Consider the following 24475-nt stretch of genomic DNA (forward strand, 5'->3'; position numbering starts at 1 on the left):
TTAGTAAGAAAATCTAGGAAAGCTCATTGCTTTCCGTTGGTTACTGATGAAGCCGAAGAAGCTGGAGCACCATTTCCTTTCTCCTTTTCCCCTTTTGGTCATAAATCAGCCGGGGGATGCATTGATGACCAATTTGATCATTGTCTGGTCCCATGAACCTTGGAGGGCTCATTCCTAGGAGGTCAATTGTAGTTATGCTAGATGGTGTTCAGCATTTTTATTTTGACCAACGAGGATGAAGAGGCTTTGGGGCAACCTGGGATATGAATGTGGACAAAACTGTTGATGTTGTGTCAAGAATGACTTCCCCATTGGGCTTTAGTCACACATAGATCTGACAGTTAATGATGAAAACCTCTCTGCATCATTTCTAATCTACAGGCTGTCGTGATCTAAGTTCTATTGTTTCTGTTGTGCCTCTTCATTCTTCATTATAACATTTCCATAATAAAAAGAGAAACAATAACAGTAATCCAATAGCAAATATTTGACTCATAGTATGTGACTAAGTTATTAATTGGGGGAAAACAGTATCTTGGACTTCTTCAGATGAATTCCCAAAAGTGGGATTGCTGGCTCATAAGATAGCTCTATTTTCTGCCCTGATCGGTTTGGTTCAGTGGATAAAGCTTTGGCCTGTGGACTGAGGGGTCTCGGGTTTGATTCCAGTCAAGGGCATGTACCTTGGTTGTGGGCGCATCCCCAGTAGGGGGTGTGCAGGAGGCAGCTAATCGATGTTTCTCTCTCATCTATGTTTCTGATTCTCTGTCTCTCTCCCTGCCTCTCTGTAAAAAATCAATAAAAATATCTTTTAAAAAAAGAGCAGTAATTTAAAAAAAGATAGCTCTATTTTCAACTTTTTAAGGAACCACCATACTGTTTTTCCATAATGGCTGCATCAACTTGCAATCCCAGCAACAGTGCATGAAGGTTCCCTTTTCTCTGCATCCTCACCAACACTGTTGTTTGTTGATTTATTGATGAAATCCAAACCATTAATTCAAAAATATATCTGCATCACTATGTTCATTGCAGTGTTATTTACAATAGACAAAATGTGGAAACAACCTGAGTGTCTATCAATAGAAAAAATAGGTAAAAAAGATGTGGTATGTATACAATTGAATACTACTTGGCCATAAAACAGAATGAAATCTTATCATTTGCAACAGCATAGATGGACCTATGGGGTATTATGCTAAGTGAAATAAGTCAGTCAGAGAAAGACAAATGCCATATGATTTCAATTATATGTAGAATCTAAAGAACAACAGAAACAAACAAAACAGAAACAGACTCATAGATGCAGAAGACAGACTGATGATTGCCAGAGGGCAGGGGTGAATTTGGGGGCTGAGTGAAAAACATGAAAAGATTAAGGACAAATTGGTAGTAACAAAATAGTCATGGTATATGCAGTACAGCATAGGGCAGTGGTCGGCAAACTCATTAGTCAACAGAGCCAAACATCACAGTACGATTGAAATTTCTTTTGAGAGCTGAATTTTAAAACTTAAACTCTATAGGTAGGTACATTGTTATTAACTTAATTAGGATACTCCTAAGCTGGCCTTTGCTAAAAATGTCCTCAATCTTATTGAGGTACGTTCGCTGAGGTCAACTCCTTCCAACTCTCCCATTCACACTGGTCTTGTATACTTGTTTCATCTATCTCCTTTCGTTCATCCTCTCTATATGTCCAAACCATCTCAACATACCTTTCTCAATCCTTGACACCACATCTTCTTTCATTCCACAACATGCCCTAAAATTAACTTAATAAACTCTACTTAAAGTTTTAAGTCTTAGTTAAACTATAGGTATGTTGAATAAAAGTTGATATCATACTTAATAATGATATCATTTATTAATAAAATTAAATTCCTTACAATTTACCTTACAATATCCATAAAGTTAAATCATGACAATGACTGACAAACACTAATGTGAACAATGGCCCTGCATCTCCTTGGAAAGTTTGGGTAAGTCAGGTTTGTATGTTGTTTTTAATTTTAGGCACGATTCCAAGTTCTCATCAATAAGACGATTTCTCAATTTACTCTTGATAAGGTTCATGCTTGAAAATGTAGGATTTGCAGCTGGTTGGAAAAATACAGGTAACTTTATGGTTTGAGAAGGTATTTTTGTCACCCGTGTGTGACTTGCAGACGTGACTAGCACTAACCACTGCACATGAGGCTGCTGACTGACTGGCTCAGTCAACTCATGATGAATCATGCGCACCTCTTCCTCACTGCATATCCCGCGGCCTGCCTGCACCCCATCTCCCTTTGCCTGACCGACCAACACCCTCCACTTCTTCTAATGCCACTTCCTCAAAATAGACTCACCCAGGCCGAAAACCGACTTCTACACATGGGCCATTAAGTTTCAATCTTACTGTACATGCGAGCCCACATGTGGTATTTGTGGAAGAGCCACACTCAAGGGGCCAAAGAGTTGCGTGTGGCTCACAAACTGTGGCTTGCCGACCACTGGCATAGGGAACAGAATCAATAATCGTATATAACAATATGGTAATATGCAAATTAATGATCACTCCGTCACAAATATGCATGCGCCCATAGCCACAAGATAGTGGCGCCTCAGCCCCACCAGAGTCCCCCAGTCCTGGGGGGTTGGCCACTGACAGCGGGCAGCATGAGCTGCCTGGTGGAATGTTTGCTTCAGCCTGTTGTATTGATTTTATTACTGCCTGATAAGAGCTTCCAATTACACCAACTAAAGAGGTAGTGAACTTCTGGTCAAGATGGAGGAATAGGTAAATGTGATACTTGTCTCCTTTCACAACCACATCAAAGTTATAACTAAACTACAGAACAACTTTCATTCAGAACTGCTCTTACCTCCTTTGTCAAATATTAATTGACCATATTGGCATAGATGGATTTCTGGGGTCTCTGTTCTGTTCCATTGGTCTATATGCCTGTTCTTGTGCCAGTATCAGGCTGTTTTGATTACAATGGCTTTGTAGTATAGTCTGATATCTAGTGTTGTGATCCCTCCAACTTTGTTCTTCTTTCTCAAGATTGCTGAATTTTAATAGAGATTGCATGGAATCTGTAGATTGTTCTGGGTAGGATGGATATTTTAATGATGTTAATTGTTTGAATCCATGAACGCAGTATATGCTTCTACTTGTTTGTGTCTTCTTCTATTTCCTTTGTCAATGTTCTATAGTTTTCTGAACATAGGTCTTTTACCTCCTTGGTTAAGTTTATCCCTACTATCTCCTTATTTTTTTGTTTTACCCAGAGATTTTACTTCTGGGAATATATCCTAAGAATCCCAAAACACCAGACAAAGAATATATATGTACCCTGTGTTCATTGCAGCGTTACTTATGATAGCTAAGATCTGGAAACAGCCCAAGTATCCATCAATAGATGAATGGATGGTAAATGGGTTTTTTTTTTCAGGTTCTCTAACTCATGTTCTTTTTGGTGTATAAAAATGCAATCGAGTGTGTGTGTGTGTGTGTGTGTGTGTGTGCACGCGCGCACGCACATATTTCCAGAAATATAGGGAAATAATAAGGATTTAAAAGTAGTTGATGACATTAGCTGGGTAGCTCAGTTGGTCAGAGTGTTGTCTTGCACACCAAAAGTTGCAGGTTTGCCCTGGCTGGTTTTGCTCAGTGATTAGAGCATTGGCCTACCCCACCTCTTATTTTAGGGATCTTGGTGGATTGTGTTAAGTGACTATTTGGACCACTTGTTTTTTTCTCTTAACACAATCCAGAGAGAGGGGGTGTGTAGAATTCGCTGGTTGAACCTGCAACCTGGGTGTATCAGGATTACGCTCTAACCAACTGAGCTACCCAGACAGGGAACAATAACAGGAGCTCTTTAGCATGAAGGCCCTGGGGGAAAATACAGGCTAGAATTAATAGAGTCAGAGAGCCAACATGCACTCTGTTACATTAACGCCTTTGAGGGGCCTAAGCTGATTGCCAGCTAATTTTCCCAGTGTGCTTTATTTTCTCCTCTGCCCATTCTCTTAGCCATTGCTCCCTTCGCTTTCTGTCACTCCATCCTCTTTTACCACTTTTGCTTGTAAGTTTTACTCAGTTATTTCAGATCATAAATGACCACAACAACAAGCAGTGAAACTACATACACTTTTAAACTAGTAAACATTTTTAATGGCCATTTTAGGTTTATAAAAAACTTGAGCAGAAAATAGAGCCCCACTCTGTGTCCTTTCAGGTGCTCCCTCTGAAGACCACCTCCCATGAGAGGTGTCACATTTGAGGCAAATGTTCCAGACGCAAGTGTCTGTTACTTTTACTGTTGGCTTAAAGCAGCCAGAAAACTTCTTTCCCGATGGCTGGACACAGGACCATTTAGTGACCTCTCCTGGGCATCGTCTCTAAGGGTGAAAGGCATGAGTCTCACTACATAGACCTTCATACTCTGTACTGGTGAGAGTGGAGACCCTTTCCCACGGGTCCTTAGCGATGTGAAGCGTAATGAACTCAGCAAACAGCCTTGCCCAACAAGGCCTGCTGGCATCTGTCATATCTCTTATGTTAAGACACGATGCATAGAGAAGTATAAGCAGAAGTATAAGCATGCTTATCTCAAGAAAAGTTAGATTCTGAAAAATATATTATATTAGCAACAAAATTCCATCAACATTTAACATCAAAAGATAATCCATGGAGAAGGAGAATTTATGGGTACCCACAATATAGGGTCCCCCCCTGAGATAATTGAGTAAAACTTACAAGCGAAAGTGGTAAATGAGGATGGAGTGACAGAAAGCTAAGGAGCAATGACTAAGAGAATGGGCCGACTATAAAATAAAGCACATTGGGAATATTACCTGGCAATCAGCATAGGCCCCTCATGGTGTTAATGTAACAGAGTGCACGTTCGCTCTCTGACTCTATTGATTCTAGCCTGTATTTCCCCCCAAGGCCTTCATGCTAAAGAGCTCCTGTTATAGTTCCCTATCTGGGTAGCTCAGTTGGTTAGAGTGTCATCATGATATGCCCAGGTTGTGGTTTTGATCCCTGGTCAGAATCAACCAATGAATGCATAAATAATGGAACAACGAATTGATGTTTCTCTTTCTCTCTCTCTCTCTCTCTCTCTCTCTCTCTCTCTCTCTCTCTCTTCCTCTCTTTCTAAAAATCAACACATAAAATTTTTTAAAAAATAACTGCTACAGATATGCTAATTTTGCTTGAACCTTTCTATGGAGATTTGCAGAAGCCTCAAGTTTGCAGGGCTCAGATCGGCAGGAGTCAAAGGACCTGGAACAAAGAGATTTCCTGCTCTTCCTTGGACCCCTGTTGGCACCCAGATGTCTGCAGTCATCACACACCTCTTGCCCCATCCATTCTCCCTTCCCTTGAATTCTGAGCTCTCTTAAGATGGATTTAAGGAAGCCCCAAAGGCACCCCGTCTTCTCAAGCTGGTCCTTCTTAATCATTAAACCTTCCCTTACTCCAAACTGACCTTTTGAATTTTGGTCTTTGAAGCATCGGGCACATGGGCCTTGAAGTTGCAACATTAATCCCAGGCTTCCCACCTATACACAGACTCTGAGACCTGCCTGTCCATAGGTCTCACCCTGTCGATAGCCAATGTTGTGACTGTGTTAGGGGGAGAAATGGACAGTGGGGAATAGCTATAATTATAAGAAATATTAGTCATGGTCTGTTAACCATGATTGTTCTGTTCTGATTACAGAAAGTACAGTCTATCCTGGCTGAGAGTTATATGCTCCGGCACATGGGAGCCAACATTGGAATGCAGTCCATCCTCCTTCCCTGAGAACTACCTATCATTATGGAAAGATCTAGACCTAAAGTACCCGGAAGCACCCCCCTGTGTAACCCCCGCAGCCCACATTGCCTGTAACCTTTAACCATTATACCTTACCTACTTTCTCATACCTGTAATTCTTCCTTTCCCATGTAATCTTTGTCCCCCTACCCTATCTAAGCAGTTGGCTTATGGCGGGGGAGGGGGGCAGAGCAGATTTTTGGGAATGACCTGCTGCTCTCCCATTCTGCCAGCGGTATTGAAATGAACACTCATATATGATTCAACCCTGTCTCTGCATAATTGGCTGAAGTAATGATAGGCAGCTCCGACCCATTAGACCAGCCCTTGTGATTCTTCCTATGACGGCAAAACTCCCTTCAGTCATAACCATCAGAGAACTTTGGAAATATTTTTTTAAAACTGGAAATTACATAATACACCTGGGGCAGACAGCGAGGTCACTGGGAGAGAGAGAGAGAGACAGAGAGAGAGAGAGAGAGAGAGAGAGAGAGAGTTTGGAATTGTGCTTTTATTCTGGTAAAGGTTGGGGGCCCAGGCTGTTGAGGATTCACTCTTTATGGTGAATTTTTTTTATTGATTTTTTACAGAGAGGAAGGGAGAGGGACAGAGAGCTAGAAACATCGATGAGAGAGAAACATCGATCAGCTGCCTCCTGCACACCCCCCAGTGGGCATGTGCCCACAACCAAGGCACATGCCCCTGACCGGAATCAAACCCAGGACCCCCCAGTCCACAGGCTCTATCCACTGAGCCAAACCAGTCAGGGCTTTATTGTGAATTTATAACATAAGTGCAAGAGTTTAAAGGGAGGGAAGAAAAAATAACAATTGATCCAAATGGTCAGTTAACATATTCCACCAAGATCCCTAACACAAGAGGGGGACAGCTCTTTAGTGTTGTGGCTGATATGTGTTTATTCCAGGCAGCCCTCTTTGAAGTGGGAGCCTCCCCAATCAAAGCTTAAGTCAGGCACCTGCATTACAAAAAGAAAAGCCAAATATCAGGCCTTACACACCTCCCACCTCTCCTCCAAGCTGCCTCAGTCAAAGTTGATTTTCTTGGATATCTTTCTTCAATTTCGTTCATGTTTTCTCCAGGAGAACATCTTTTTGCTGCGAGGAGGAACCAAGAGATGATGAAACATAGACAAGAGCATGAATAGGATTTGAATGACCTCTAGAGATTAGACGACAGAGGCAGGATTCCTCAAAAGGAGTGGCCTAGACATCCAGACTGCCCTTCTCATTTCTCCATCACCTCCCCATTTCCACCCCAAGTCAGGGTCAGGGTCTTACCGGGCATAATCTCAAGGTAAGGATGCACCCACATGACCCACAAGACCTGCTCTGGTGCAGCTTAGAGTGTATGACTCTCCAGAAGGTACTGACACCCAATGAGGCAGCAGCTGCAACTTGCCAAAGCTTCCGGACCACGAAACGGAGCCACCACAGAGGATCCAGACCCATAGGAGGGGCTGCCACAGCCACAAACTCAGCCGCCTTCCAAGTGTTGGTGTGCCCGATAGTGGCAATAGCCCTTGAATAGTGACATGGACAGAATCACAGGGGCAGACACTTTTTGGCCAGTACGTGGTCCCTGTGCGAGTGTTAGAGTCCTGCTGGAGGCACTTGTGCTCTGCAGGGTCCGTGCCTCCCACTGTCATCCCAGCTGTCTCCTGTTATCATCCAGTGTTGATAACTGGGAATGCCAGGTCAATAAAGCAGGGGGTGGTTGTCAGGTTTTAAAATATATGTATATATATATATATATATATATATATATATATATATATATATATATTTGGTTTCAGAGAGGAAGGGAGAAGGAGAGAGATTGAAACATCAGTGATGAGAGAGAATCATTGATCAGCTGCCTCCTGCACATCCCCTACTGGGGATGAGCCCACATCCTGGGCGGGTGCCCTGAATCCAACACGGGGACTCTTCAGTCCATAGGCCAACGCTCTACCCACTGAGCTAAACCGGCTAGGGTGGGCAACAGGCTTTTTGAGAGACAGTTTAAAAGTGATACTGTGCAATATCAGATCCATTTTAAACTCAGCCTTCACTCGCAATTGAATGTTATGATAAAAAAAAACCAAATCCAGTTAGGATGTGGAGGGTCCATTGAAGCCTTATTCAATATGACAGGTCCTGCCCTGGCCACTGTGACTGGGTTGGAGCAGTGTTCGGTACCTGGAAAGGTCACAGGTTTGGTTCCTGGTCAGAGCACATACCCAGGTTGTAGGTTTAATCCCCCAAGAGGGGGAGTGCATATGGGAGACAATCGATCGATGTTTCTCTCTCACATCAATGTTTCTGGCTCTCTCCCCATCTCCCTCCCTCTCTCTCTAAAACCAGTGAAAGTCTGTCCTTATGTTACCTGAGTGGATCTGGGATCACGTGTGTCTGCTTAGTGTGAGCTGGTAGTGTGTGGGTTCCTGACTTCCTGTAGGAAAGATTTCACAAGATGAGTCCCAGTGGCTTTTGAGAGTATGTTTATTAAAGCTGGGAACCATGAAACAAACAGAGGACTTAAAGTAGGAAAAGTAACAGGCAGGAAAAGTAAGAGAAAAGCAGGCCTTGGAGGCAGGTTCAGGGGTTAGCGGGGATCGAGCTGCTGCCGCCCACTGCTCCCCTGGTTGTAAGTCTTGTGGGGTCCCTTAGAGTTTAGGAGAAAAAAAGAAGAAGAAAAGAGTGTAGATCCTATGATGCCAAGACAGGTCCTGGTGGTCTACACTAGACTGTTAAACCAAATTCATGGTAAATTTGGGGGAGAAGAGTTCACAAGTATTGGCCCCTTCTCTGTGGTAAACTGGCCTCAAGTGATCTTCTCAGCTGACAGGCTGTGAGGAAGCCCAAGGAGCCATGTGGAGAAGAAGGCCCAGACCAAATGCTGGGACACAGCTCCCACAGGACACCCAGCTCCAGCTTCCCAGGAACACAAATGAGCCATTCTGGAAGCAAGTCCAGGCCTAGTTAAGCCACCTCAGCTAGTGCTTTGTTAAGGAGAAACGAGCCCGCCCACATTGCGTAACTGTGAGGAGAATATGATCACTGTGTTTTGTTTTTGTGTTTGTTTTTTAAACATTTAATCACCTTTATTTTTTTATTTTTTTGTTTGTTTGTTTTGTTAATCCTCACCTGAGGATATTTTTCTATTGATTTTTAGAGAGAATGGAAGAGAGAGGGAAAGACAGAGAAAAACATCGATGTGAGAGAAACACATCAATTGGTTGCCTCCTGCATGCACCCTGACCATGGCCGGGGTGAAGCCTGCAACCAAGGTACATGCCCTTGACCGGAATCAAACCTGGGACCCTTTGGTCCGCAGGCTGGTGCTCTATCCAATGAACCATACCAGCCAGGTCTGATCGCTGTTTTTTAAACCATGAATTATAACAAAGAAGAAAGATTCTTTGTAGTTATGTTCAGAGATTCAAGTGTTTTCAGAGGAGTGATTCTATATAAATACAACAATCTTGCTTCTCATTACAGAATGTGCCTTCAGTCATTCTGACCAAATCTTTGTATCTTTAAAGACTACTGTGCAGAACAGAAACTGAGATTGTGACCCTATGACTCACTGTTTGGGATCCTGGGTGTAGAAGGGAAGGTGCTGTCAGAGTGTAAGGATGCTTGCCAAACCTCTGACAGTGGCCCCAACCTGAGTCTGTCTCAGGAAAGTTGCAGTCGGCATGGACTGGGTGGAGAATGCCTGTAATGGCTACTGGTTGGGTCTCTGGCAATTTTTCTGGGCCACATATGGTGGGTAAGAGCTACGGCACCCTGTTCTGAGAATCCATCACATCCTGAGAGTCAGTCTGCCTTTGTGCGTGGTAAATGGGAACATGGGCCCCTTCTCATGCTCCAACTCCCCCTCCCACCCAGTGGGAAACACAGTGAAGGCCATCAGTGAGGGGACTGTGAAACCTCGGGAGCTTGGCCAGCTCTTCAGTCAAGAAAAAAGTGTTTGGATCTCATGCAGTTTTTGCATGTCCCCTCTTTCCACATGCCCTGTTTGTTTGTTTTTTTCCTGTTTTCTATAAAACCTTGGGTTGGAATGTCTGGGTCGTGACAAAACAATAGCACCTGCTGGTGCCCACAGTGCAGCCCATCCACAGACAGGATGAGACTTAGTGGTTCAAATTCACAGGTGGAAGCTGGTGTCACAGTAAACTTCAATAGTTGGCCACCATTGCTGCCCATGTAAGTCCTAATAAACAGATACCTTTCACAGCCAGGAGTCCGGGTTATTTCTTTGGGAATCCAAGAGCAGTACACTGAGCTTTTCTGGGACCTCAGCATAACACTTTCCTTTTAGATTTGGTCTAAACACTGGCCTGCTATCTTTGGGTGGCATGTGACGGCTTTCCATGAAACTATCTGTATATGACTCAGCCACAACACCCCCAGGCCACCCCAAAGCTCAGGGAATCTGGATACATAATATGGACAGAGGAGGAGCTCACAATTGTAATTGAGGGAACAAGGGTGCATATTAGGGTGCCCTGATGGTATCTTTAATGAATATTAAATTGAATATGATAATAATTTTGTATTAGTATCTTTTAAAACACTTTATAACTTACTATTTTGAAATATTTTAGACTTACAAAAATGTTTCAAAGACAGGAAAGAATTTCTATCTTTCCCCCAGCTTCCTCTAGTGTTAGTATCTTATATGAATCTAACACAATTATTACAACCAGGAAACTAGCATTGGCATGACACTAGTGACTAATCTACAGACCTTATTTCCATTTTCCCAACTGCCCCCTACTGACTGCTGCCTGCTCAGGATCCAGTCCAGAATCCCACACTGCATTTGGTCAGTGTGACCCCTTGTGCCCTTCCGTCTGGGATTGTGTCCTCGCTGTGTGCTCTTAGAGTCTGTCCTTATCTATTTAGGACCCACTAATTATAGGACCAAAATAATGGCCAAGCTGTTTACATCTCCCTGGGACCCAGTGTCCATTCTCTACACAGACCCTTTAACTACTTTACACACCAAATCAATATTTCCTCAGCGCAGGGGAAATCAACCAGAGCCAGGAGCCAGATGTTATGCCCAGATTTCGGGATCCCCAAAAGACCACCAGGGAGCCAGCTGAGTCCGATGCAAAAGCAAAGAGTCTTTATTTGAGCTAGCTTGGCTCCCCGACCACACTCACCGACGCATTGGCAAGCAGCAGAGAGAGCTAGCTCTGTGGGAAGAGGGGTTTTATAAGGGGGGTGGAGTAAGGGGAGGAGAGAGGACTGTGGGCCCTGCCGATTGGCCGGGCGCAAGTCGGTGTCTTGTTACACTGGATGTGGTCGTATCTATGGCGCGCACTTCCCTTGATTATCATTGGTTAGTTTAAAGAAATCCTGGATGTGGCTAGCAGAGGCTTGGGCTTCCAGGAAGAAGCTCCTTGCTGAGCACATGGCTAAGACTGCTGCCCAAAAATGGAGGATCCAGGGTAAGATGGAGGGCGTAGCCCTCGCCCTGGGGCAAGGTGGAGGGCGGTAGCCCTCGCCCTTTCACCAGACAGCTAGAAATCACCCTAACGCCCAGAGCCCACCAACATTATTCGAAGTAGCTGACCCTAAGCTGTTTCCTCCGCCCCGCTCTGCCTTTTCCCAGGAAAACACCCAAGGGCTCTGACCTATGACCCTCTTTCATTCCTGCTGTGCCTCCTGAAACACCTGTTGCTTTCCCAAGAGGTCCTGCACGCTGTGCCTCTCCTTTTTAGGGAACCTATAGCATCAAACTTCTTTCAATTGCATTGGCCTTGCCGTAGCTTCACTTAGTCACCTCCATGCATTAAACTACCACGGGCACAGCTAGTTCTTCCTCAATCCTTACCTTTCTGGTCAGCTTTGGGGGGTCTTGTCTGCGCATGTGCAGCCGGGCCTGCATCCAGGAGCTTTGAACAAAAACCACATGGACTTCTGGGGCTCCCCCTGTGCACTAATTCTTGGATGACACACTTAAGAGATTCCAGCTCCACTCTGTGTCACAAACAAAGGACTTTCTCAAGGACTGCTGTGTTGTAATGAGATCCCTGCTACTTGGACAAAGTTGGGAAATTGTCCCCAAGTAGAAAGGTCAATTATACTGGTGCTCACTTTGTGAGGTTCTTTGATTTCAGAGGTTTAGGTCTTATGCTGCCTTTATCCACTACCTGAAGGCAGTGGCCTCAGTTTTATGGTTGTTATTATCAGGGAAATGGTCTGGTTTCCATTAGTGCCCTCATGATATTAAGTAGGAGAATCTTCATGGTCATATTGGTCAGCTATTTAATCAGGTACACACTTTTAGATTGCATTCATTTACCTCTTTTAAAAATGCCATACTACCACTTCTCTGGTTCAGTAAGAAACTCCCAATTAGCTCTGTTCATGTCCTTGGCCAACAGACCAGACTTGCCCTTGCAGGACTCCTGATTTCATACCACCTTCACCCATGTGAGTCACCATTATTTTTTTTCTACTCCACCATCCCCAGTTCAATGAAGGTTATTTCTTGATTTGTATCTCTTTATTTTGTTTGAAATTCCCTTGGGTCCCGCGATGGGAAAAAAGATCAAGTAACTAGATAGATAATAGGGAGCTGGAACCCAGGAAGGGGGTGGCTTGGGGAAAAAGAATGTTTTTCTAGAGGCACTGTAACTTCTGTTCTTTCCCATGTGGTGGAGGGGAGAGGTGAAAGTGACTGGTGTTATAGGTCAATCATACTGAACCCCTGACTTATTGACTCCCCATGTGCCACTGAACTGAGGGAAGCACTTTGGGGAGAAATGCTGGGCTGATAGAGACAGGCAGAGAAAGACCCAAGGTCATGTCTTTGAGTTCCTGGTTCCCAAGAACCATGGAGCTGGGTCCCACCCATGCCAGCAGACCCCAGAGTTGGGCCTGGAAGTAGACTGCATGGAGGGCTGCAGGATTGTTGAGGGCTATACTTTGTTGGGCAAATTACACAGACCTCAGGTGAGTGCAGTGCAATGCTATCTCCTGAGGAGCATCTGGAAGATTTAGGTGATTTAACCCATTGAGGATGAATTGTTTCTCTCCAAGATACAAAAGCATGGAAAAACTTAAACAGAAATCACACAATCCAAATAAGTCAAATACCCCTGTCCTGACGGGAGTAATTTAGGCTCAGCCATGTAAAAGAGGGAGTAGGGTCCCAGCTGGTTTGACTCAGTGGATAGAGCATTGGACTGTGGACTGAAAGGTCCCCGATTCAATTCCAGTAAGGGGCACATGCTTGGGTTGCAGGCTCAGTCCCCAGTGGGGGGTGTGCAGGAGGCAGCCAATCAATGACACTCTCTCATTGATGTTTCTATCTCTCTCTCTCTCCCTTCCTCTCTGAACTCAATAAAAATATATTTAAAAAAATAAAAAAATGCCTAACCAGTTTGGCTCAGTGGGTGGAGCATTGGCCTGCGGACTCATGGGTCCCAGGTTCGATTCCGGTCAAGGGAATGTACCTTGGTTGTGGACACATCCACAGTATGGGGTGTGCAGGAGGCAGCTGATCGATGTTTCTCTCTCAATGTTTCTAACTCTCTATCCCTCTCCCTTCCTTTCTGTAAAAAATCAATAAAATATATTTTTTAAAAAATTAAAAAATAAAAGAGGGAGTGGGAGCAATGATTCCTAGCTCCCAAACTGTTAACTGTGCCTTCATTTCTGAGAGGAGCTTTATTTTGATGAAAGGAGGAGAGCTGGTGAGTCAGTGGTTTAACTCTCTGATGTCATGAGTTAGTGTGGGCAATTCTCCATGACAAACTCTGTATAATGAAGTCTTTTCCCTTAAATGGGATTGGGCATTTTGACTTGGGTGTGGGATAGGGAAGTCAGAACTGCTGGGGAATTTGCACGACCGTGGGAAATATCTCCAGAAACAACATCTCTGATAAACATGACTCTCCTGTTTGGAAGGTTTGGAGTTGTTGCCAGGTTTATTGGAGGCCATTAAAAAGGTGAAACTGAAACCCTGGGTCCACCCTGGCTCATACTCTTGTTACATAAGACAATGAGTTTGTACATAGGTTCAGTTTTAGTTTGTTTCCATTTACATATGACTCAGGGCATCTTGCACAGCCTGCTTCACAGTTCCCTCCTAGTGCTGTTTCTGATGCAACACTCTAACATGTGCATAAAAATATGTGCAAGATTATTTATTGCAGCATTTTTAGGGTAAAACTGAATTATTGGGAACAACTCATGTGACTTTCAAAGAAGACAAATGAAATAAATTACAATATCATCATAAAATGAAAATCTAGAAATCTAGGCAGCCATAAGAAATATTGGTGAGTGCCTTAGCTGGTTTGGCTCAGTGGATAGAACATCAGCCTGCAGACTGAAGGGTCCCGGGTTCTATTCTGGTGAAGGGCACATGCTTGGGTTGCAGGCTTGATCACCAGTGGGGCCATGCAGAAGGCAGCCAATCAATGATTCTCTTTCATCATTAATGTTTCTATCTCTCTCTCCCTCTCCCTTCCTCTGTAAAATCAATAAAAATACATTTTTTTTGCCCTAACTGGTTTGTCTCAATGGATAGAGTGTCAGCCTGCGGACTCAAGGGTCCCAGGTTCCATTCTGGTCAAGGGCATGTACCTTGGTTGTGGGCACATACCCAGTGGGGAGTGTGCAGGAGGCAGCTGATCGATGTTTCTCTCTCATCAATATTTCTAACTCTCTATCCCTCCCCCTTCCTCTCTGTAAAAAAACCAATAGAATATATTTAAAAAATATATTTTTTTTAAAAAAAGAAATATTGGTGAGCTTTTTGGACTTCAAAGAGATGTCTTGGTGGAAGTGAAGTGGGTTAGAGAGACATGTAGGTCCCAGTCCTTGGATATAGGTGCCTTGCAAATGAATGGGCCCTGATGCGGAGAGGGTGATAGAACCTGAGTCATCAGAAGTTCTTTTTTTTTTTTTTTTATGTTACAGGCACACATTGGCTCAGGTTACAATCACAAGAATCTAGCTAATTGTCTGGAGTCTTTCCAAACAATGTCAAAGCCGGAAGGCCAAGAGCAAGAATGCCTAGCCAGGAATGGAAGGTGAAGTTACTCAGAGAAATTCTATCTGTGTCTTATAAGTACCACCACCTAATCAATTGCGCAACTGTACCTAGAGAAATTCTATTTCTGGATGCCATCACCCTCCTATCAGGATTCAAATCTCTCCACCTCAAAATATACACTACGTCTTTGTTTATAACCTCTGAAAGCCAGAGGATAAAGAAGGAAACAGATCAGGTCTGGTAACCTTACACCAACACCCTGCAGGCCAAAAATCTAGAAAAACAACTTCTTTAATTGAGCCCACAATTAAGCATGGTGTTTCATTCAGTCTTGCTTTATTTTGAATTACACCATGATGAGATGGGACACACAGAGCTGTGGTCTCCAAAGCCCTCAGAGCACCCTGAACACACCCCACCCCTGTATCCCCAGGGCCAGGCAGATCTCAGGCTCCTCTCGAGGCGGCTGCAGGAATCATGGGCTCTGGTCCCTCTGGCAGGTCTCTCTTCAACTAGAACGTCAAACAGAGGGACTCTGTGAGACTGGGCTTGAGGGAGACATAGACACAGAGCAGGTGAACGAGAATCTGGGACAAGAGGTGGAGAGATGGAGGACAGAGCAGGAGCCCTGCCTGGAGGATCCAGACATTAAACTGTCCCCTGCTCACCCCACACTCTCTACAGCCTGGAGCACAGCAGGCCGAGACCTGAGGCATTCCTTCATGACGGAAGCAGAGGAGCAGTCAGACTTCTCTCCTGGCACCTTTTCCTCAAAGTCATCTTAGTCATCTTCTCCAGGAAACCAAAGGATTTGAGGCCGCACGGCTGGAAACAGGGCCAGTAGGTGCAGTTATATCCACACGGAGACACTGAACAAAGGGCACTAGGTCTCTTCCACACGGCAGTTCTCCCTGGCATCATAGATCTGGTTCCCACACCTGTTCCCAGGGGGAGCCTGGCAGATGGAAAAGTGTCTGAGAATCTGAAATGGTTCTTTTGTTGCAGTTTAAAGGCCCACATGTCATTCTGGAGCGTCTCTGGGTGACCTCGGTCAGATCAGAGAATTCCCAACTCCCAAGTCACTCTGATGAGAACCAAATGGACAGGAGGAAACCCCATGTGAGCTCTCCACTGGACAGGAGGGGCTGGGCAGTGCATTCAATCAAGCTATGCCTGGCCCATGCACAATTTTCAGGGGACACTGTGTGTTCAGGGGGCTGAGTCTGCTCAGCTACCTCTTCCTTGGTGTGTTAGCACACCCCAATAGACCATGTTACATACACTTACACTGCATGACGCTACTGGTGTTTCATTCCATGATCACATGGCACAGTCACGTGTCAATTTGTGAGACACTTAGAACAGTGCCTTCCTCCTGGTAAAACATTATGAGTGATTATTAAATAATCTTTAGTAATAAAAGTGTAATATGCTAATTAGACTGGCCGGGGCTGTGAGGAAAGCCCCGGTCCCGGGTGCCAGAGGGAAGCCGGTGCTGGCAGCTGAGGAAAGGAAGGCCTACTCTTGCACAAATTTCGTGCATCGGGCCTCTAGTGGAAAATAATATTTTCATAGCTATAACTTTACAACATTTAAAAATCTATTCTGATATGCCCTATATCAATCAATCTAAATTGCAATCAGGATTAACACATTGTGGGAAGGAAAAAGCGGGGCCAGACTGGAAATACAAGTAAATCGGAGAACATCCACCTGGAATTAACAAATTAGGCCCAGCTGATGAGGCAACTTGTAGCAAGGAAGAACAGAAGATGCCTGGAGACCGGTAGGAAGGGTGATGAGGGCTCAAGAGGAGTGGCAGGCTGGCAGCCGAGAGGGAAAGGAGGAAGCTGCATTAGGGGAGTATCAGCTCCCTCAGAAAAATAGAAGCCTGGCTCCGGCTGAGCACCAGAGCCACATCCACACCAGCATGCACTCGCAGGCAGGGGCAGGGGTAACATCTAACTGTGACAAGGAAAAGCCACAGGGCTGCTGGCTGCTGGGGAGTCTGAACCTGAGACCACAGCAGCGAAGGTGGGGCTTCAAGAGGAAAGCAGCTCAGTGCTGGGGGCAGAGAAAACCATGGTTTTGTTGTTGTTTTTGTTGTTTTGTCTTTTTTTTATTCTTTAAACCCAAAACACAGGATTTTTCCATTGCAATTACCGGAGGCTTTGGCACAGGGAGGGAGGCAGGGACTTGAGGTGCCTGAGGAGAGGCAGGGGAGGGAAGCAGGGCAGGGAGACATGGCCAGGGGTCCTGCTTTGGGAGGTTCTTAGGCTTCCAAACCTAAGCAGCCATTTCTCCCCAGAGGAGCTCCCCCTCCCAGTAGCCTCAGGGCAGGAGACGCAGCCTGTCACACTCCCCATTTTGAGCTTTACAGAGGAAATGAAGGCAGAGGCCAAGCTTATGGGTTTGAACAGTCTTAAGGAGCCCTCAGTGCCTGGGTTGGACGAGGGGGGCTGTCTGCCCTGCTATTCTGGGAACCACACTGATAAAAACTCGAGTGTCCCAGCTGACCCCATTTGTCTCCATACAAGGATCTCTGACCAACCAAGGGCAGAGTAATATTTTGGGCCACACGCAGAGGAGTAGCTCTGGGACAGGAAAGAGCACCCATCTTACTCCCTGAAAGTGAAACAGCACTGACCCCACCTAAAGCCGTGTCAGAAACAGACGCTTGAGTGATTAAGACTGACAGCTGGCAGACAGGCAAAGAGGACAGATTGGCCCCGCCTGCTTGCAGCCAAGGCCTGTGGAGACGGACACAAAGAGAGGATCGGTGGATCGCTTGGAGCTTCAAGCAGGGGGCTAAAAGCCAAAAGACTGTGCTGACAGTGGTTAGCACCTAAGTACCTAACAGGAAGCCCAGAATTGGCAGACAGAACAGAAGAGTGGGGACCTAAACCAGCTCCCATGGGGCATTAAAACTCAGCTAAAGCAAATGACACTTCACTTTTTTATTTTCTTATTTTTATTTTATTTTCTTCCTCTTTTCTCTTTTTTCCTCCCATTTATCTTCTCCTTTCTCCATTTTAGTTTTTCTCTCTTCTTTCTTTTTTCCCCTTTTCAAAAATGATCCTCTTTATCTGCTTCATTGATGTACTATTATTCTAGTCTCTGTTGGTTTATTCATATATCTAATTTCTCTTCCCTGCTCCTACTCCATTTTCCCTTCTCTTTTATTCTTCTTCACTACTCAATTATTTTCTCTTCTCTTGCTCTTTTCTTCTCCTAATTTTTTAACTTATTTCACTTCCTAAATTTAGGCCTATCTGCTCTCTCCTCTACTCTCCTATCATATATATATATTCTTTTATTTTTTCTTCTTACCTTCTCATTTATTTTCTCCCTCTTCTATTCTAAACCATGGTTCTTTCCCTATTCCTCCAATTTCTTAACCTTATTTTCTTTGCTTTTTAAATTTTTCATTTATTTCAGAGAGGAAGGGGAAGGGAGAGAGAGATAGAAACATCAATGATGAGAGAGAATCAATGATCAGCTGCCTCCTGCACACCCAGAGCCATAACCTGGGCATGTGCCCTTGACTGGAATTGAACCTGGGACCCTTCAGTGCACAGGTGGACTAACTATTCACTTAACCAAAACAGCTAGTGCAAACCTTATTGTCTTTATTTAACCTCTGCATCTACATATTCTCCCCGCCCCCTTTTTTTCTGGATGTTTTTGTTTGTGCTTTTTGGTTGATTTGTTTGTTTTGTTGTTTTCTCCCAATATTCTTTCTTTTGTTTATTTTTCTCTCTATCATTCTTGTTCTCTTTTCTCTTCCCTGGTTCTATTTTCTCTGGTGGGTGACTTGTGTGCATTTGTGTTCTGTGACTTCTATGTCATGTCTTGTCATGTTGTGTTTTGTGGTGTTCAGTCAGCACCTCCACAATTGCTGGCATGATGTGGTAGGGAGTGAGCCACATAATCAGACACCCTGAGAGAAGACTCCATCCATGAGCAGGACAATAACATTCAACACCCAACTACATCATAAGAACCCAAATATCTCAAGTAGTGGGGCTTCCCTAAGAACACCCAGCCCAGGAGACCTGAGAGACTGCACCACTGGGTCCCACAAAAACATCAACTACATAAGACCAATCCAAACAATCTGGGTGACAGCAACTTGATCTAATATATAGAAATAATTACAAAGGAACAGCAATGATGGGGAGACAAAGAAACAATCCTCAAATGAAAGAAAAGGCGTAATTACCACAAAAGGAACTAAATGAAATGAAGGGAAGCAATATGTCAGAGAAAGAATTCAGAGTAATGGTTATAAGGATGTTAAAACATCTGGATGCGAAATTCATCAACATGTGTAAGAATCAAGAGAAAATGAAGAATATCATAGCTGCAATAAAGAACACAATGGGAGGTTTCAACAGTGGCCTAGAAGAAATTGAGAATCGAATCAGCAAGTTAAAAACACATACTCAGAGCAGCACCTGGAAAAATAATTAAAAAACAGGGGAGTCTAAAAGAGCTTTGAAACAATACAAAACAAAACAATATCCACATAATAGGTGTGCCAGAAGGAGAGGAAGCTGAACAAGGAATTGAAAACCTGTTTGAAGAAAACTTCCCTGATTTGGGGAAGAAAAAGTCACACAAGTCCAAGAAGCACAGAGAATCCCAAACAAGATGAAGCAACAAGGCCAACACCAAGACACATCATAATTAAGTTGGCAAACATAAAAGACAAAGTATCTTAAAGGCTGCCAGAGACAGACAGAAAGTCCTCTGTAGGGAGGCCTTTGCTGACCATTGTGTCTGAAATAGCCCCAGTCCACATGCACCCTAATCCCTCCTTCCACTCTGACATACTTTTGTTGCCCTTGTTTCTGTTGCATAATATATATGTATTTGCTTTGTTTTGCTCTGCTTACACCAAGAACTAATTTTCTATGATGCCAGGGACTTTGTTTTGTTCACAGTCAAAGGAAGCCCTGTCTGTCATAAAATGGCACTTTGCATATAGTTTTTACCACAAGGGCCTAATCTGCAACTTTAGACTAAAACTTCCTTCAAGGATCTTCCTTGGTAGAGTAGAAACCAACAGAAGCTAGAGGAGGAAGAGGCTTCATTGGAGAGAGTTATATAAAAAATAAAAATCAAACATTAGGGAAAATACATAGGGTTCTTTTCATGGTGCCAGTATGTGCAGCCCACCTCAGGACCATATCTCTGGTACCCAAAACCACATCAACACACTGCAAGACAGCAGGATACTGGCCCCTTACTACAGGCACAACCCCTCCTATGCAGGCTCTTCCAAATCCTGGCATTCTCTCTCCCCTCTTATGGGCTCCTCCCCACTCCTCAGAGACATTCTCTGCTCTTGACACATTTTATGCAAGATTTACTTGTCTTAAAGGCTCTTAAACATGAACGATGGTCACATATGCCAAAGGCATCAACTAGGGCAGCATTACTTTCTATAAAAGAGAAATACAAATAACTTGTATTGTTTCTTAATTTTTCTGAAGTGTACAAATATTAAATGTACTGCTTGAAGAATTTATGTGTACAAACACCACTCACATAAAAATATAGACCATGTACATCTTTCAAGAACGCTTTCTCATTCCCCTTGTCAGTCAGCAACTCCATCCAGATTTAATAATATTCTTTTTATGTATCTTTCTAGATTTATTTCTGTTCACATACATATGTACAGACATTTTTTAAATATCTGAACATAACTATGGATAACAATTATAATGGTATCTTGGTATCAATTTAAATCTGCACCTTATTTGGTGGGCATATAGGTCTGTGTCATTAAAACTGCATACACTGCCACTGGATAGATGCACCAAAATTTATGTAATTTCCTGTTATTGGACTTTTAAAAAAATATTTTTTATTGATTTCAGAGAAGAAGGGAAAGGGAACGAGAGATAAAAACATCAATGATGAGAGATAATCATTGGCTGCCTCCTGCACACCGCCCCCCCCCCGCCCCCCACTGAGGACTGAGCCCTTAACCTGGGCATGTGCCCTTGACTGGACTCAACCCAGGACCCTTAAATCTGCAGGCCAACACTCTATCCACTGAGCCAAACCAGTTAGGGCATTTGAACATTTTTGTTTCACTGATATTTAGAAATTCTAAAACATCATCTTTGTCCCTCTCTCTGGTATAATTATTTCCTTAGGATAATGTCCTAAAAATAGAATATGATTTCACTGATATGTGGAATCTAATGAACAAAATAAACTAACAAAATAGAAACAGACTCATAGACACAGAGGACAGACTGACAGCTGTCAGAGCAGAGGAGGCTGTGTGAAAAAGGAAAAGGGATTAAACAACAAAAAGAAAAAAACCATCATAGGCACTGACGCCAGAATGATGAATACTAGAGAGGAAGGGGGTGGGGGGAGGTAGAAGAGGGTAAATTGGGGATAAGTGGGGATGGAAGGATAGTTGACTTGGGGTGGGTGGTGAACACACAATACAAGTGCAGATGATGTATTATAGAATTGTGCACCTGAAACCAATTTTATTAACCAATGTCACCCCAATGAATTCAATTTTTTTTAAGTCATAAAAATGGAATTGCAAGGTCTAGGAGATTATGAGTATTTTGAAGACTTTACCGCCTTGTCTTTAAGGCGCATCTGTTACATCTTGCTTCCAGACAAATTCCTCTGTGAAGCCAGTGCGGGGTCTGCAGCTCTGAGCACAGAAGCGGCCAGGACGCCCAATCAACACGCCTGCGCAGTCCGGGCCGTCCTTAGCTGGGCAGCTGAGGCCTGACCTGGAAGCCAAATATCCTCTTGGCACCACAGGGGCAACCTGGAATATCCTTTCCTTGAGGGATATTTTCACCAGAGACCCAGATGGGGGCACTCCCTCTGCCATGTCTGAGAATCTCTCCTGGTTCCTGAGCTATTTTAGTTTTAAACTTCTGGAAAATTGTATCTCCCATGGATTCATTTTTCCATGGGATCCAATTGTTTCTCAGCTACTTCACCCATGCTCCCTGTAATCTCCGATTCATCTCTGGTTTCTGAAACTTACGGTGTAACCTCATCTTCTGTTTCTATGACAATTTCAAATTCTGGAAAAAGGAAGCTGTGATCTGCAACTGTATGGTTCAAATTATCTCACTGTCTGTAACCTGCTTGTGTCCAGATCTGCAGCCCACAGTCTGGTGCTACTTAATTCAACAACACGCCTTGTGACTGTCAGAGCATTTGGGGCCTTAACAGCAGCAAACCCTTCAGAGATGAGCCCAGACTTGAGCCGGAAGCACATGGATCCTCCCATCTCTGGGGAAGGTGGCCCATATGAGTAGAAGTCATTTTTCCCAGGTGGCTGATTTCTAAAAACACGCGGGTTGCTCAACACTGAGGCCGTGTGTGGGCCCAGAAGAGGAGCAGGATGTTAGGAAATGGGTTAAGCAGAGCAGGCAGGGGCTTGTACAGCTACATTAGGCCCAGCCGCACCCAGCCACCAGCTCATTATGCTGGAACTTCTGGTATCAGCCTCACCTGCGCTACCCCCAGGAATCCCAGTTCCACCGCTCCTGGGCACATGCCCAGATTTATTGATATTCTAGTTAGAAAATCATGGATTAGTTTTGCCTTTTTAAATTTTTTTTATTGATTAAGTTATTACATATGTGTCCTTATCCCCACGTTACCCCCACATCCCCCCACTCATGCCCTCACCCCCCTGGTGTCTGTGTCCATTGGTTGGGCCTATATGCTTGCATATAAGTCTTTTCGTTGATCATTCCACCTTACCCCCATCCTCCCCTACTTTCCCTTTGAGGTTTGACAGTCTGATCAATGCTTCTCTGTCTCTGGATCTGTTTTTGTTAATCAGTTTATGTTGTTCATTAAATTCCACAAATGAGTGAGATCATGTGATATTTATCTTTCTCTGAGTGGCTTATTTCACTTAGCATAATGCTCTCCAGTTCCATCCATGCTGTTGCAACTGGTAAGAGCTCTTTCTTTTTTACCGCAGTGTAGAATTAGCAATATGACCCATACAGTATGTTCTCTTCAGTGCTGACTTTATTCATGGAACACGATGTCTGAGAGACACAGTATCTATGTGTGAAGCAGTAGATCGTGTTTGTCACTGGGGAGCATTTGTTCCACATAGTGAGCTTACCACTGTTTACTTGTCTGTCTACCACTGATGGATACGTGAGCTGTTGGCAGTTTGGGACTGGAACGAATGGGGCTTCTCTGAACATTCCTGTACCTGCCTTTTGATGAACCCATGTGTACATCTCCTCAGAGGGAGTTACCAGTTCACAGGGTGGCCATATGTTTACTTTCACAGATAAAACATGGTCCCAAAATGGTTAGAGCAATTCCCCCACCCAGAGGGTCCCAGTTGCTGCACACCTTGCTGACAAGGATTAAACTGTAGCCATTGTCATGGATGAGTGGCTGTATCTCCTCCATTTCTCTGATGAGGACTGAAGTGCGAGTTTTCATCTGCACGTGGACTATTTGGTAGCCTCTCATTTGAGGTGTCTGTTTTATTTCTATTTTTAAACATTGACTGTTGGTCTTTTTCTTATTGGTGCTACACTCTGGATGTGGTATTTCCTTGTCTCTACTCATCTCTCCTCCACTCTCTGACACAGTTTGTGTCTTGTCTTTTTACACTCTTTATGAACAGAAGTTCTTAATTTTAATAAAGTCCAGTTTATCAATTGATTGATTAGCTTTTTGGTGGTTAGTGCTTTTTGTGCCCCTTAAAGGAATTTTTTGTTTAATCCAAGTTTTCTCTGGGAGATTCCTGGTCTGATCATTCATTCACATTATTCTTATAATCCACTTAAAATTCACTTTTGTGTTAGGTGTAAGGTAGCTCATTTTTCCACATGGGCATTCAATTACTGGCACTATATAAAGAAAGACAATTCTTTCTCCATCTATTTGCAATGGTGTCCTTTGGAAAAGTAGGTGACTATATATGTGTGGGTCTGTCTGGGCTCTCTGTCCTGTCCCATTGATGAATTCTGTCCTTAAAGCAGTATAATACTGTTTTATTACTGTTATCGTACACATAATCATTATTTTCCTAAATTATTTTACTTTTTCTAGGTCCTTAGGCAACATTCAGGAAGTAAATTTGCAGCAAAAAATAAAAAAATCCTGTTGGGTGTTTGAGTTTGATTGCAATGAATTGCTACCTCAGTCAGGGAGAATTTATACCTTAAGACTATAGAGACATCCAAGCCAGGAGCATGGAAGAGATCTGTCTGAATTTATTTCGATATTCTTTATTTCAGCAATGTTTGGAAGTTGGCAGTGTGAAGACCTTGCACACTTGTATCAGATTTATTCCTAGGTATTTGGTCTTCCTGACTCTTTCTTATCAAATTGGATTCGATTCATTCTACTTCCTTCCTGGATACAGCTGCTGATGTTGATGTCAAACAGAGAGCATCTGCTCTGGCAGGGCCTTGTGCTGGACGCAGAGTGCATAGCTGCCAACCAGACAAACATGGTTTAGTCTAGTGCAGGGGACAAACATTAAAGAAATAAGTATTGACTACTTTTTAAAATCCATGTAAGAAAAGTAAAGGGACACAAAAGAGAGATAACATAATCTGGGGAGAGAATGAGTGAGTGCCCCAAGGAAGAAG

General features: G+C 43.7%; 1 pseudogene; it reads right to left on the reverse strand.

Moving 5' to 3' along the window:
- Window positions 1-21465: 21465 nt before the first annotated feature.
- LOC138999820 (programmed cell death protein 2 pseudogene) lies at window positions 21466-23282 on the reverse strand (annotated as a pseudogene).
- Between the last annotated feature and the right edge of the window lie 1193 nt (window positions 23283-24475).

Source organism: Myotis yumanensis, unplaced genomic scaffold, assembly GCF_028538775.1.
Source record: "Myotis yumanensis isolate MYYU_CA2020_CCGP unplaced genomic scaffold, mMyoYum1.0.hap1 SCAF_23, whole genome shotgun sequence".
In the NCBI taxonomy this organism is placed as follows: Eukaryota; Metazoa; Chordata; class Mammalia; order Chiroptera; family Vespertilionidae; genus Myotis; species Myotis yumanensis.